At 44.5% G+C, this 12816-nt stretch overlaps 1 protein-coding gene across 1 annotated transcript in view; it reads right to left on the minus strand.

The window, feature by feature from the left end:
* The window catches only part of TMOD2 (tropomodulin 2), a 52290-nt gene extending 39984 nt beyond the window's left edge, over positions 1 to 12306 (minus strand). Inside the window, exon 1 of the mRNA XM_011226470.3 lies at positions 12289 to 12306. The gene's annotated coding sequence lies outside the window, so the exon portion shown is untranslated. The remainder of the gene's footprint in view (positions 1 to 12288) is intronic.
* Between the last annotated feature and the right edge of the window lie 510 nt (positions 12307 to 12816).

Below are 12816 nucleotides of genomic sequence, written 5' to 3' on the forward strand. Positions count from 1 at the left end.
TTTCAAGGCAATTAATATTTGCTGTACACCTTCTATTTGCCAGGCACACGTCTAGAAAGCAGGAACACAAAGATAAACAAGATGTGATCCCTTCTTCAAGAAGATCACAGCTCGGTGAGACACACAAATAGAGATAATGCCACTTGAGAAGTGTGATAGCAGAAGTATAAAATAGGTTTAAAAACACATGAGGAAGTAATCACCCAGTAAGGGAGGGGGGTTTGAGGGGAAAATGTGAAAAAGAGGTTGCCTTTGAGCCTTGAAGGAAGAGACCATAGGCGGATGTGGGTGGGGAAGGGTTGTTCCAGAGAAAAGGAACAGCATAAACAAAGGCACAGAGATAAGAAGGTGGATAATGGTGTGTTGGTGAACGGTTGGTGTGCTACAGGGAGAGGAAAGAACTGAAGGCAAGAAAGGGACGTGTGCAAAGGGCCTTCCCTGTAAGTGCTGCCAAGGAACCGGGGCTCTGTTCTGTTGGAGACGGGAAGCCATCACAAATGCTGAAAGCAGAGGAATCATCCGAGAGGCCCTGTTTCTTACATAAAGTAATCCAAAAGGTAGGAATCAAGAATGGGTTGGCAAGGGAAGAGACGGGTTGTAGGTGAGCCACTAAAGGATTATTAGAATGTTGCTTCCCTCTCTTACTAATTCAGCTGCTCACCACATTCAAGTTTGTGGCTTTCTGTTTGGTGTCTTTTCCATGCACAATGTAGCTCTTTTCCCCATTAGCGAGCCTTCATTTAAGCTTCCATTGCTATCGTACAGTAAAACGAACAAACAAACAAAACACTCCCCCAAAAACCATCCCACTAAATTCAGAGACCAATTAGATCATAGGTACTTTGTTTTGGTCCCAGCTACCACTAATTTATCATGTGACGGTGGGCACAGATCTAAATCTAAAGGAACTGGTTGAACCATCCTTCTTAATGGACTTGAAGTCACACAGTGTCCCACATTTACTGTTCTGAGATTCAGATGTGTTTTACACTTGATGATCCCATGACTGCTGGGGGCCCGGCAGCAGTCAAGACGTACTTGACATTGCTTACGAATGTGTAATATCAAAAGCACCAGCTTCAAAACTAGAAGAATGGGTGTCAGGGATTTGGGGAAAAAAATCCCACGGACTCGTAAAAATAGTGGACTGCTCTTTTAAAACCTAACAGGGAGGGAGACAGGTGGCAACTCAGGCATGTTTAGCAAAGCTCCCAAAGGAAGATGCATGTTAAGCTCATTCCACATAATTACAGAGTGGGCTTAAGAGCCCAGCATTAATGGCTTTTAGTTCTTTTACAGGTTTTTAAAGAAATTACCACGCTGGATGGCAGAGAGGAGATACTGGGTGGAAAAAAACAGACATTAATGATTGTGAATCAAAACGTGATTGGAAAAGTTACAGTCTTAACGTGAAGAACTTTTTAAAGAATATTAACCAAATTGCTTCAATTGCATTTTCCCTTTTTTTTTTTTTTAAGGATTTTATTTATTTATTCGACAGAGATAGAGACAGCCAGCGAGAGAGGGAACAACAAGCAGGGGGAGTGGGAGAGGAAGAAGCAGGCTCATAGCAGAGGAGCCTGATGTGGGGCTCGATCCTGTAACGCCGGGATCACGCCCTGAGCCAAAGGCAGACGCTTAACCACTGTGCCACCCAGGCGCCCCTGCATTTTCCCTTTTTATGCCCGGGGTGAGCTATAATTTAAAAAAAATCTATTCATAGAAGCTTTATTTCAATTAGCCAAAAACTGTAAATAAACTGAATGATCATTGGTAGGTGAGTGGATAAACAAATCCCGGTATATCCACATAACGGAATCTATTCAGAAGTAAAAAGGAGAAGGGGCGCCTGGGTGGCACAGCGGTTAAGCGTCTGCCTTTGGCTCAGGGCGTGATCCCAGCGTTGTGGGATCGAGCCCCACATCAGGCTCCTCTGCTATGAGCCTGCTTCTTCCTCTCCCACTCCCCCTGCTTGTGTTCCCTCTCTTGCTGGCTGTCTCTATCTCTGTCGAATAAATAAATAAAAATCTTTAAAAAAAAAAAAAGAAGTAAAAAGGAATGAACTATTGAAACACACACCAACATGGATGAACACCACAATGATTATACTGAAGGAAAGAAGCCAGACCCAGAAGAATGCATAGAGTATGACTCCATTTCTCTAAAATGCTAGAGACTGTAATTTATATGACAGAAAGCAAATTCGTAGCTGCTTGGGGATGGAAGAGAGAGAGATAGGGAGGGGTAGGGGGAGGGATCATGGAAGGACATAAGGAAAATTCTGAGTTATACATATGTTTATTCACTATCTTGACTGTGATGGTTTCACAGGTGCATGCATATGTTAAAACTTAGCAAACTGTACACTTCAAATATATGCAATTTGTTGTATGTAAGTTAAAAGATTTCAAAAAAAGTCTATGTGTAAGTCTAAAACTGTTCCTTCAATAAAGTGAAAATTATGTTTTTAAGGGAGCATGCATCATATTTTAGTTGGCAGCATTTTTTCCCTTAGTGGTACATAAAATATTGATGTGTTTTACAATTGGTGATATCTTAGAGCTGGTAAGGTTCTATTTATATTTCTGGTCCAGGATTCTACAACTATACTCCTAACTTCACATCTTCCCATGAAACTGACTTGCTCTCCTGATTTTCTAGATCATACCATTAATCTACCAGTCTTTCACTTTAAAAACTTGACCACCCTTTGATTCTCCCCCTTCTTTCCATGGCTACTGGTTTAGCATCTCCCGTAGATTCTGACTGCACAGAACTGTGCACACCACCCCTTCTTCCCATCACTCTTTTTTTTTTTTTAAGATTTTATTTATTTATTTGACAGAGAGAGACACAGCGAGAGAGGGAACACAAGCAGGGGGAGTGGGAGAGGGAGAAGCAGGCTTCCTGCTGAGCAGGGAGCCCGATGCGGGGCTCAATCCCAGGATTCCGGATGCTGGGATCATGACTGAGCCGAAGGCAGATGCCCAACGACTGAGCCACCCAGGTGCCCCTCCTCCCATCACTCTTGTTTTGCACCTTTGTCCTTTGGGCCTGAACTACTCTAATGGCATCTTGAAAGGTTTCTGTTCTTCCCTCTAAGGCAACAGAACACCACAATAGGGTCATCTCTCTTTACTGCTAAAAAGCCACTTCTCTAGGTAAGGACTTACAATGGCTCCCTCTTGTCTACAAAATGAAATTCAGAGAGTCTAGCATCTAAAACTTCCATAATTTGGCTTTAGTTTGCACTTTCTGCTTTCTGTCTTCATTACTTTCCCAGGGACTTACTCTACTCCAGCCAAAAGGCTTATTGGCTCCCCGTGATAGGCAGAATAATGAGCCCCTTCAGATGTCCAAATGCGAATCCTCTAGGACCTGGGAATATGTTACTTTACATGGCGAAAGGGACCAGGTGGGTTAAATCAAGGATCTTAAAATAGGGAGATTATCCTGGATTATCTGGGTGGATCCAACAGAATCACAAGGGCTCTTGAAAGATGGAAGAGGAAGGCAGGAGAGCCAGAGGAGATGTGATGACAGAAACAGAGGGTCAGAGTGATGTGATTGCTGGCTCTGAGGACAGAGGAAGGGTCTGAGAGCCAAGAAATGCGGCCGGCCTCTAGAGGCTGGGAAAGAAAAGGAAATGGATTCTCTTCTAGAGCTTTCCGAAGGGAGTGCAGACCTGACGACACCTTGATGTTAGCCCAATGAAACCTGTCTTGGATTTCTAACCTCCAAAATTGTAGCATAATAAATCCTTGTTGTTTTAAGCCACTGAACTTGGAACAGCAGCAATAGGATATGAATATACTCTTACCCATATATTTCCATTTTTCAAGATAATTGTTATGGATATCTTCTGTTTGCCCCTCTAAATCCACTCTTCACCTTGCTCTGTGCCCCACTAATATAATGTATTTACACTGCATCCATGGGCTCTCTTGCTGTCAGGCTTACGTTAGGCCAACAGCAGGCCCTGGCAAGATTGGAGGGCAGGGAGAGCGGGGGGTTGGTCCAGAAGGTCACATCTCCTCTCAGGCAGCTCTTTTATATTCAGGACTTCAGGCCTTGGGGTGGTGAAGAGTCTCTGTTGTGGCTAGTGCCAGATTTCTGCCTTATTGGATTCCTAAACCCACCCTACATCTCTGTAAATAGCCTCTTTATTAAAACTTCTTCAAATTATTCAGTTTGAGTGTGTCCTCTGTTTCTTGTTGGGGCTTTGGCTGATATAGTAATATTCCTTGGAATGCCCTTCTCTATTCTCATGGCCTATCCATGCACTCTGCTTTCGTGCACAGCTCTGCAGGACCGCAGCATGTCAGAGCTGACTGAGGCCTTAGAGATCATCCAGTCCAGCAACATAGATGGTTTTTCTCTCACTTCCCTGGTCACTCCATCTTGGTGTCTTTTGGCAAGTCCTCTTCCTCCCCTTTAAACGCTGGCATCCTCAATAGTCCTGTTTTAGAACTTCTCTTCTCACACTATCATTCTCCCTGGGGGAACTCACTGCCTCTTAAGTTTTAACTATAATCCATATGTTAAAGACCCCAAATTCCATATCTTTGTCCTAGACTCTGTTCCTGAGGACTAGATCCAAATATTTCTAACTGCCAACCAACGTCTTTACTTGGCTCAAGCACTCTCATCATTTGTCCTACCAAACATCTTCTCCTACTCTAGAATTTCCAGTTGGTGCCAAGAAACCAGGGAGCCATCCTTGACACTTTCTTTTCCTTGTCTCCTCCCCACCCATCAATCACCAAATCCTGACCTTATCTAAACGTGTTAGAATCCACCTACTGGACTTGTCTGCACTGCCACATCCAGCCTTACCCACTCTCCATCCATGCTCCATACAAATGGCCAAAGTGATCTTTTTAAACAACCCTGCTCTATTACTTAAAATTCTCCAGTGGCTTCCCATTACCTTGAGGATAAGAATCAAATTCACAGTCTGGCCCCTGTCATCCTCATCAGCCTCATCCTGCATCACACTCCCCATCTCATCCTGGCTCCAGCTTCCTGGACCACTTCCAGGTCCTGGATCGTGCCTTATGCTGCTCGCTCTGCTCAGAGCACTAGTTACCCCACCCTCCTCAGCTGAAGGCTGTCTTATTCATCTTCTGGTCTCATATAAGCTTCAATTCCTCATGAAGGCCTTGTTCAGACACCGAGACAAGGTCTGGGTCACCTCCCTCTCCCATGGCATACCACTTGATCACAGCTCTTGACTTTATTACCATTGCTTGTTTTATCTCTGTCTTCCTTGCTAATATCTGTGAGGATGGGGACTATATCAGTTTTATTCACTGTTATAATCCTGGCGCCCAACACAAGTCTTGACCCAAAATAGGCATCCAACAAATGCAAATGAAGAAAATGAGCACAGGGGCGCCCGGGTGGCTCAGTCCATTAATTGTCTGCCTTCGGCTCAGGTCATGATCCCAGGGTTCTGGGATCAAGCCCCACATCGGGCTCCCTGCTCAATGGGGAGTCTGCTTTCTCCCTCTCCCTCTGCCCCTCCCCACTGCTCGTGCTTTCTCTCTCTCTCTCAAATGAATAAATAAAATCTTAAAAAAAAGAAAGAAAGAAAATGAGCACAGAGGTGAAGCGACCCACTGGTCCAGAGCTCATTCCACTACATGCAGTGCCTCAACTCTCTGTCATGGAACTTTCTGAGGCCACCTAAAACCACCGAAATTGCTCCTCTTCCTAAATTCACATTGCTTATGTCACCAATCTGGCGTTCATCTTTTGCTCTCTCTCATTACCTTTTCATGTTTGTTACATACATGGTTTTCTCTTCAACTATACCAGGAACTCCCAGAGGACAGGGACAATGTTGTAATTCTTTATATTCTTAGGCTTCTCAAGCTCAGGTTTATATATTCATTCAACAAATATCTACTGAAAGCCCATTGTTTCCAGATACTGGTGGGACAATGGCAGTGACCAAAACAAATGATATCCTGTGCCCCAACCAAGCTTACAGTTTAGCAGGGCAAGTAGTTACAATAACATGTTAATACTGTGTAACAGTACTTGTTAAGACAAATTACGTATGTTGCATAAATGAGGGGGTGTCAAAGCCAGAGGAGAAAAAAAAATATTGCATCCTCCTGGAGCACAACTTTGACTTGAAGATTTGGGGGAGAGCCAGTTACTATTGTTTAATACAAAATACAGATATACTGTGGAGAAGAATGCAGGATTCACAGAGCTTTTAAGGTCAAACTGCAGATTTCTGGCTCATGGCTGGCGGGGCTGCTTTAGCCCCCGCCTGGGCCCCACAAGTGTTCACATCTGTTCTCTCCTGTTAGTGGTGCCACAGTGGAAAGTCTGCAAAGCACTGCAGCAGCCTCGCCTCCGGCAGAGTGTCTGTCCCATGGCAAGCACTCAACATGCAACAAGATACTGACGTACATGAGGGAATGAAGCAAGTGCCCAGCAAGGCTTCTCGGAGTCCAGGTAGGACTGTACACTAAGTCAGTAAGGAACATGGAGAAAAGGAGTAAGGACTAGAGCTGAAGGAAGAATGCTTGGGTCCTCCAATAATTCTTCTATTACCCAAAGACACAGGCTCTAGGAAGGAAAACAAGGGGCGTAGCTTTCTTTGCTTCTCTTTCCACTACCTTATTCGTATAACTGCGGTATGAAAGAGGAAAATCAGATACCATACCAAGTGCCCAGCCTTTGGCCCTGCCTCCACACAAACACTTAGAACCAAAGCCAAAAAAAGCAGCCCTATTTATTAAATCCTGTCCAAACCAGAGATTAATTTTTTGCAAAAGAATAAACAAAAAATACTCTTAAAGACCTAGTGGAAAGTTTTTTAAACAGGCAAAACAGTGCCATAAGTTATGTTGGAGGACATACATTTCTAGGAAAGCTACACAGGACTGCTCATGGAAAGAACATACACCACACTGGGTGTGCGGAGGGGTGTTGCCTGGAGAAGGGGGGCTCAGGCTTCAACTATAGTGGTGATGACTTATTCCCAAGTAGGGGTAGAGGAATGAGAAGTTATTATTCTCTATTATAAATTGTCAATATTTCATAATAGTTTTAAAATAATAAGTGAACCAAACTGCATAAGGGCCAAATCTACATTTTCTAAAATTAGTAAATTAGAAAAAAATCAACATATCATCATATCCTCCAACAAGACATGAATTGTTCCTATGTATTTAATTTCTTTCTAGCTGTGGGCAAATACAAAAACATGTACAAAACACATAGCCTGTGTTTTCAAATCAAGCTATTTGGGTTTTTTTATATAGATTTTATTTGAGAGAGAGAGTGTGCACATATGTACAAGCAGGGGGAGGGGCAGAGGGAGAGGGAGAAGATGCCCCACTGAGCAGGGAGCCAGACATGGGGCTCCATCCTAAGACCCTGGGATCATGACCTGAGCTAAAGGCAGACGCTTAGCTGACTGAGCCACCCATGTGCCCCGGAATCTAGCCATTTGAAGATGGCCCAGTCATGTCTGTTTTTTCCTCTCTCTCTCTCTTTTTTTTTTTAAACAACCAAATGGCTCCTGTCATATTCTGGGAAATACTTGCAGGGGATGAAGGACAGAGAATGGGGTGAGATAAGGAGGAATTTCAGGCAAAAAGTGTGACAGGGCAATTGAAGGGAACAAGCTGAAAGGGGAATGAGGAACAGATCTTACCAGACTGAAGAGTTTGTATCTCAGACTATTTGGTCTTAACTTCCCAAACTTACCACACAAAAGTTGCCATAGCTCAAATTTTTCTTGAAAACAGTCTCTTTTTAAAACAATGTGCCCTGGGACGCCTGGGTGGCTCAGTCGTTAAGCGTCTGCCTTCGGCCCAGGGCGTGATCCCAGGGTCCTGGGATCGAGCCCCACATCAGGCTTCTCCACTAGGAGCCTGCTTCTTCCTCTCCCACTCCCCCTGCTTGTGTTCCCTCTCTCACTGGCTGTCTCTCTGTCAAATAAATAAATAAAATCTTAAAAAAACAAAACAAAACAAAACAATGTGCCCACCACTGAACCACCGCCCTCCAGGTTCAGAAGACTTAAAGGAGGGGCCTTGGAGTCAACCAGCCCTGGGTGTGATCATTACAGGTCTGTGTGTGAGTGAAACTTCTCCAAGCCTCTGTTCCTTCCTCTGTAAAACAGGCAAAGAACAGTATTTATCTCAGAAGGTGGGGGTGATGCTTAATGTGATAATGTGCGCCTAGTACACACACATACAAACTTTCAGTCAAAGCCATTTTTCTTTTGTTCTTGGTCTGGGAATAGTCTTTTATTTGGGGTATCTGCTCCCTCTGTTATCCTTGTCAGGATCTGTTGAGTATACCCAGGCAGTATCTTCTAAGAGCCCTGGCTCAGCGTTGCCAGGTGTCGTGAGCCACCAGGTAGAGGCCGGCCAAAGGAGGAGATAGGTTTCCACCTGGGCAGGAAGCAGCCAAGAAGCTTCCTGGCTGGGGCAGAAGCTCGTTAGCCTGGAAGTCTTAGACTCTGTCCTGACTGCTACCTGGTTTCTAATTCTCTTGGCAGGTCCTACTTCCTGTTGTTGCCTCATCCCTTTGTCTGGCCCTATTCTCTGTTTTCTATGGAGTTCCTATTTCCCGACTTCCATCTCCATGCCTTGCATGTGGGTAGCTGTGTCTGTTGATTCACCTGGCCTTCAGGAATTGATGGCTTCTCACTTCCTGACTAGCACTATGGGTTCTCTGCTTTCTGTCTTTTGATTCCCGTGCCCCCCTGGCTCCTGCCTGCTTTGACTCCCCGATCTGATCTCTTACTCTGGCATCTGTATTTCAGGCAGGTTTTGATCAATGTTTCGTTGTGCTGTCCTGGTACTATGTGCACCTTGACTCATGACTGCTTATCCAGTTGATATAGAAAATACTTAGCGAGTGGTATGGAATGGGCACTGCTCAGTCAGGATGGTTGTCAGCTCCAAACAACAGGGATGGCTGTCCCTGCACATACTGGCTAAACAGTAGTCTAGCTTACTAGACTCTAGACCCTTCCAACCGCTCTGATGAGAGGCTTTGTAGAGCTGGTGCCTCAGATTTACTCCTCACTCATCTCCAGGCTTGGCACAGCTGGCCTTGTGCCCTGTTTCATGAGCTCCTATTACCCATGATCCTAGAACTGACCTTCTCATTACCACTCTATCCAGAGGTCCATAGGGGAAACCTAGCGACATACTTAAAGAGATGGGGTAGCACTGATGCTGAAACAGGAGGCAAAAAAGCAGAAATATGTATATTCCAGGTATAGCAAAAGTCTCTCTCTTTTTTTAAAGAGATTTTATTCATTTATTTGACAGAGAGAGAGACAGCCAGCAAGAGAGGGAACACAAGCAGGGGGAGTGGGAGAGGAAGAAGCAGGCTCCCAGCAGAGCAGGGAGCCTGATGCAGGGCTCGATCCTAGGACCTTGGGATCAGGCCCTGAGCTGAAGGCAGACGCTTAACGACTGAGCCACCCAGGCGCCCCTACAGCAAAAGTCTCTTTGCACAAAAAGGCTCTGTATAAAATTGTGTTGGATCTTAAGAGTTGGTTTTGTTTTCCTGGCCTGGAAACAGAAAGTCTTTTCTGCACATGCCTTCTACGAACGTGTTTGAATCACTTATAGTCCATATGAAACCATTTGGTTGTATGTGATTTACAAATAAAGAAAATGAGAGGAAACCCTATACCTTCTGTTACATCAAAAGGCTGGAAATGTTCTTTCCCCCAACACTCCCCTAACTCAAAATAGAGCCACTATCGGGAACTTCCCTCTAAACAGACATAAGTCTTGAATGTAGAGAGGAAAGGGACAGTGCTTTCAGGAGGGGTCTTGAGTAGAGCTAGCATTTCAAAGGTATGGGAATTATTAATACTTTGAGGTTGGAGTAAGGGGAAGATGCAGTTTCTTTTTTTTCCCTTTCTTTCTTTCTTTTGTTTAAAGCAGGCCCCACGCCTAATATGGTGCTCGAACTCACAACTCCAAGATCAAGAGATGCATGCTCTACCCACTGAGCCAGCCAGGCGCCCCAGGGGCTGCAGTATCTTAATAAATGATTGTGGGACTCCTGGGTGGCTCAGTTGGTTGAGCACCTGCCTTTGGCTCAGGTCATGATCCCGGGGTCCTGGAATCGAGCTCCATGTCAGACTCCCTGCTTGGTGGGGAGCCTGCTTCTCCCTCTCTCCCTCTGCCTGCTGCTCCCCCTGCTTGTGCTCTCTCTCTCTCTCTCTGTCAGATAACTAAATAAAATCTTTAAAAAAGAGAGAATAAATGATTGACAGTAGCCAAAACAAACCAAGAAAGGGAACTTGCCCTGAACCCACTCACATGTACAAAAGGATTTAAATCTTGGAAACTCAAAGCCACAGATTCACTGCAGCTGTGTGTCACTAACCAACTAGTTCTCCACAATCCTTTCTCTTTATTTACTCTATAATTTCATTGCTCTGTCCCACTTTAATTTAAAAAGTCCACACTTACAGAAAAGATAAAAGAACAGTACAGCAAATACCTGGTACCATTCTCTTAGATTCACCGTCATTTTGCCACATTCCTGACCTTGCTCGCCCACCCTTAGACTGGTTGCCCCTGAACCAGCTGAAAGTTGCAGATATCATGACACGTCTCCTCAAATACCTGCACCTCGCACGAAGGACAGTGTCTACATAAGCACAGTACCACTACTGTGCCTAAGAAAGTGAAAAGTAACTCCATATTATGTAACATGCAGTCCATGTTAAAATTTTTCCAATTGTCTCCAAATCATCTTTTAGCGCTATTTTTTAAAAAAATCTGATCTAGGATCCAAAGTTCACACATCTCAAATGGTTGTTAAACCACTTGAGTATTTTAATTTACAAAACTCCCCACCCTCCCATACCCGACTTTCCAGCCTTTTTGGCAGGAAAGCTGCATAGGCAAAGTCATGATCTTACTGCATCCCAACAGGAGACTCTTAATAGATGCTGGTAAGCTTGATCACTAGGCTGAGGTGATGACCTCCTCCTCTTTCCATTAAAAGGACCCATTTTCTCGAGGTAATCTCTGGTGAGATAATCCTATTCTCCAACAACCTCTCACTCAAATGTTTTGAACCCATGGATGATTCCTTGCCTGAATCAGTTATGTTAGGGTTTGCATAGCACTGGTTTTCTGATTCTTGTATTCCTTTCATTGTGTATTATTCAAACAATGACCCATCAGTATCCATCCTCTTTCCTCAGTGCATATGCTCTCTGGTTACTTCTTGCTGGGGCTTTCCCCCATGTCCTTGCTGCCCACATCAGCCGAGACCTGGGGAGCCATTTGCTTCTCCCTTTACCTGCCCATCTCATGACTTCACCTTCAGCAAATTAAAAACAAAAACAAAGAAACACATGTTGCGTACCAATTTACAGCCCTGTAAAAATTAAAGTGGCCATAATACATATTTATTAGGTTAAACTGAAGAAAATAGAGAAAATCAGTTTTATTTTTTAAAAAATCAGATTGCCTAAGCCCTGAAAAATCTTTCCTCCTCACTAGGGTAAAGTCACTTGCTCTGTCACAATCAGGCTTTNGGGGCGCGCGGCGGCAGCGGAGCAGCCTGGGAAGCGTAGTTCGCGGTGGCGCGCCGCGGCGGCGCGTAGGAGGGACCCCCCGCCGGGTCCTCCCCTGCAGGTGTCCTCTCCCGGAATCTACGTCCCGACCCGTCACCGCTCTGCAGGCGACGAGGACCTCAGCCTTGGGAAAAGGCTGTGCAGTCTCTTTTGAGAAGCTCGGGGCTACGGATAGAGTGGGTAGCAAAGGCTTTTCAAGCCTGTGAGGAGCAGTTGGGTGAGTGAGCATCTTTACGCGGAAGCCTTAAAACCTAGTTTTTACTGGCTTTACTGGGGCCTGGGGCGGGAACAGGGGAAGGAGGAGCAGCTAGAGTAGATACCTGCGAGAAGGGAGGTAAGCAGGTGGGGTTTAGCGAGGCTTATTTAAAGTTTGGGGGTTAGGATATTGAAGAGCGCATGCACACTCAGTGGCTTTTTATTAGATGTTAGACTGGACAACGCAGCCTATCCCGAGTCTTGGCATCCTCATCTGTAAAATAAGCTTAAAGCCTGAAGATACATTGTGAGGACTAAACCCATATTAGGTGCATATATGAAAGCACCTGTTTTGGGGCACTTAACACATCCGCAATAAAGGTTCCTTCCTTAGGAGTTGCAGGGGTGTTCCTGGGCACACTTCTTGCCTGGAAAGTCCTACCTACACTAAGTTAAAAGTAGGTGAGCCTCATTAGGCTGGGTAGATAAACGTTAAAACCCACCTCGCTTGTTATTGTCAGCCATTTAGACAGTTTATTTCATCCTGGAATGTACTGAAATGTCCTCTCTTCCAGCTTCTTTGGAAGCTGCAAAGATAGAGAAAATATGATCTTGTCTCTGAAGCATGAAAGTGGGGTGGGTGATATAGGAGTAAAACCGAAATTACTAAAATACGTGGCATAATGGGATTATCTTCCAGAAGCTTCCTCTAATTAGATGTGCTCTCACTCCTGTTTGAACCCTTTTTGCATACTTCTAGTGCAACTCTTGTATTTATGTGGACAGTTTAAGTATGTTGAGTTTTGTAAGTAGCTACTATGCAGTATTTCACCTTTTGGTGAGATTTGCATCTTAGGGATGTGATGGAAGGAAAATAAACCAAAGTGATGGATGTAACATTGCTGGTGTAATCTGGTGATTGGAGGTGATACAGCGTCATAATCTGGCATGACCTGTGTAGTTATCATGTGGCAAAAATAAAAAACAAAAACAATGCATAGGAAATTCCATATTTGAAAATAATAACACAA

The sequence above is a fragment of the Ailuropoda melanoleuca genome, chromosome 5 (assembly GCF_002007445.2).
Source record: "Ailuropoda melanoleuca isolate Jingjing chromosome 5, ASM200744v2, whole genome shotgun sequence".
NCBI classification, from domain to species: domain Eukaryota; kingdom Metazoa; phylum Chordata; class Mammalia; order Carnivora; family Ursidae; genus Ailuropoda; species Ailuropoda melanoleuca.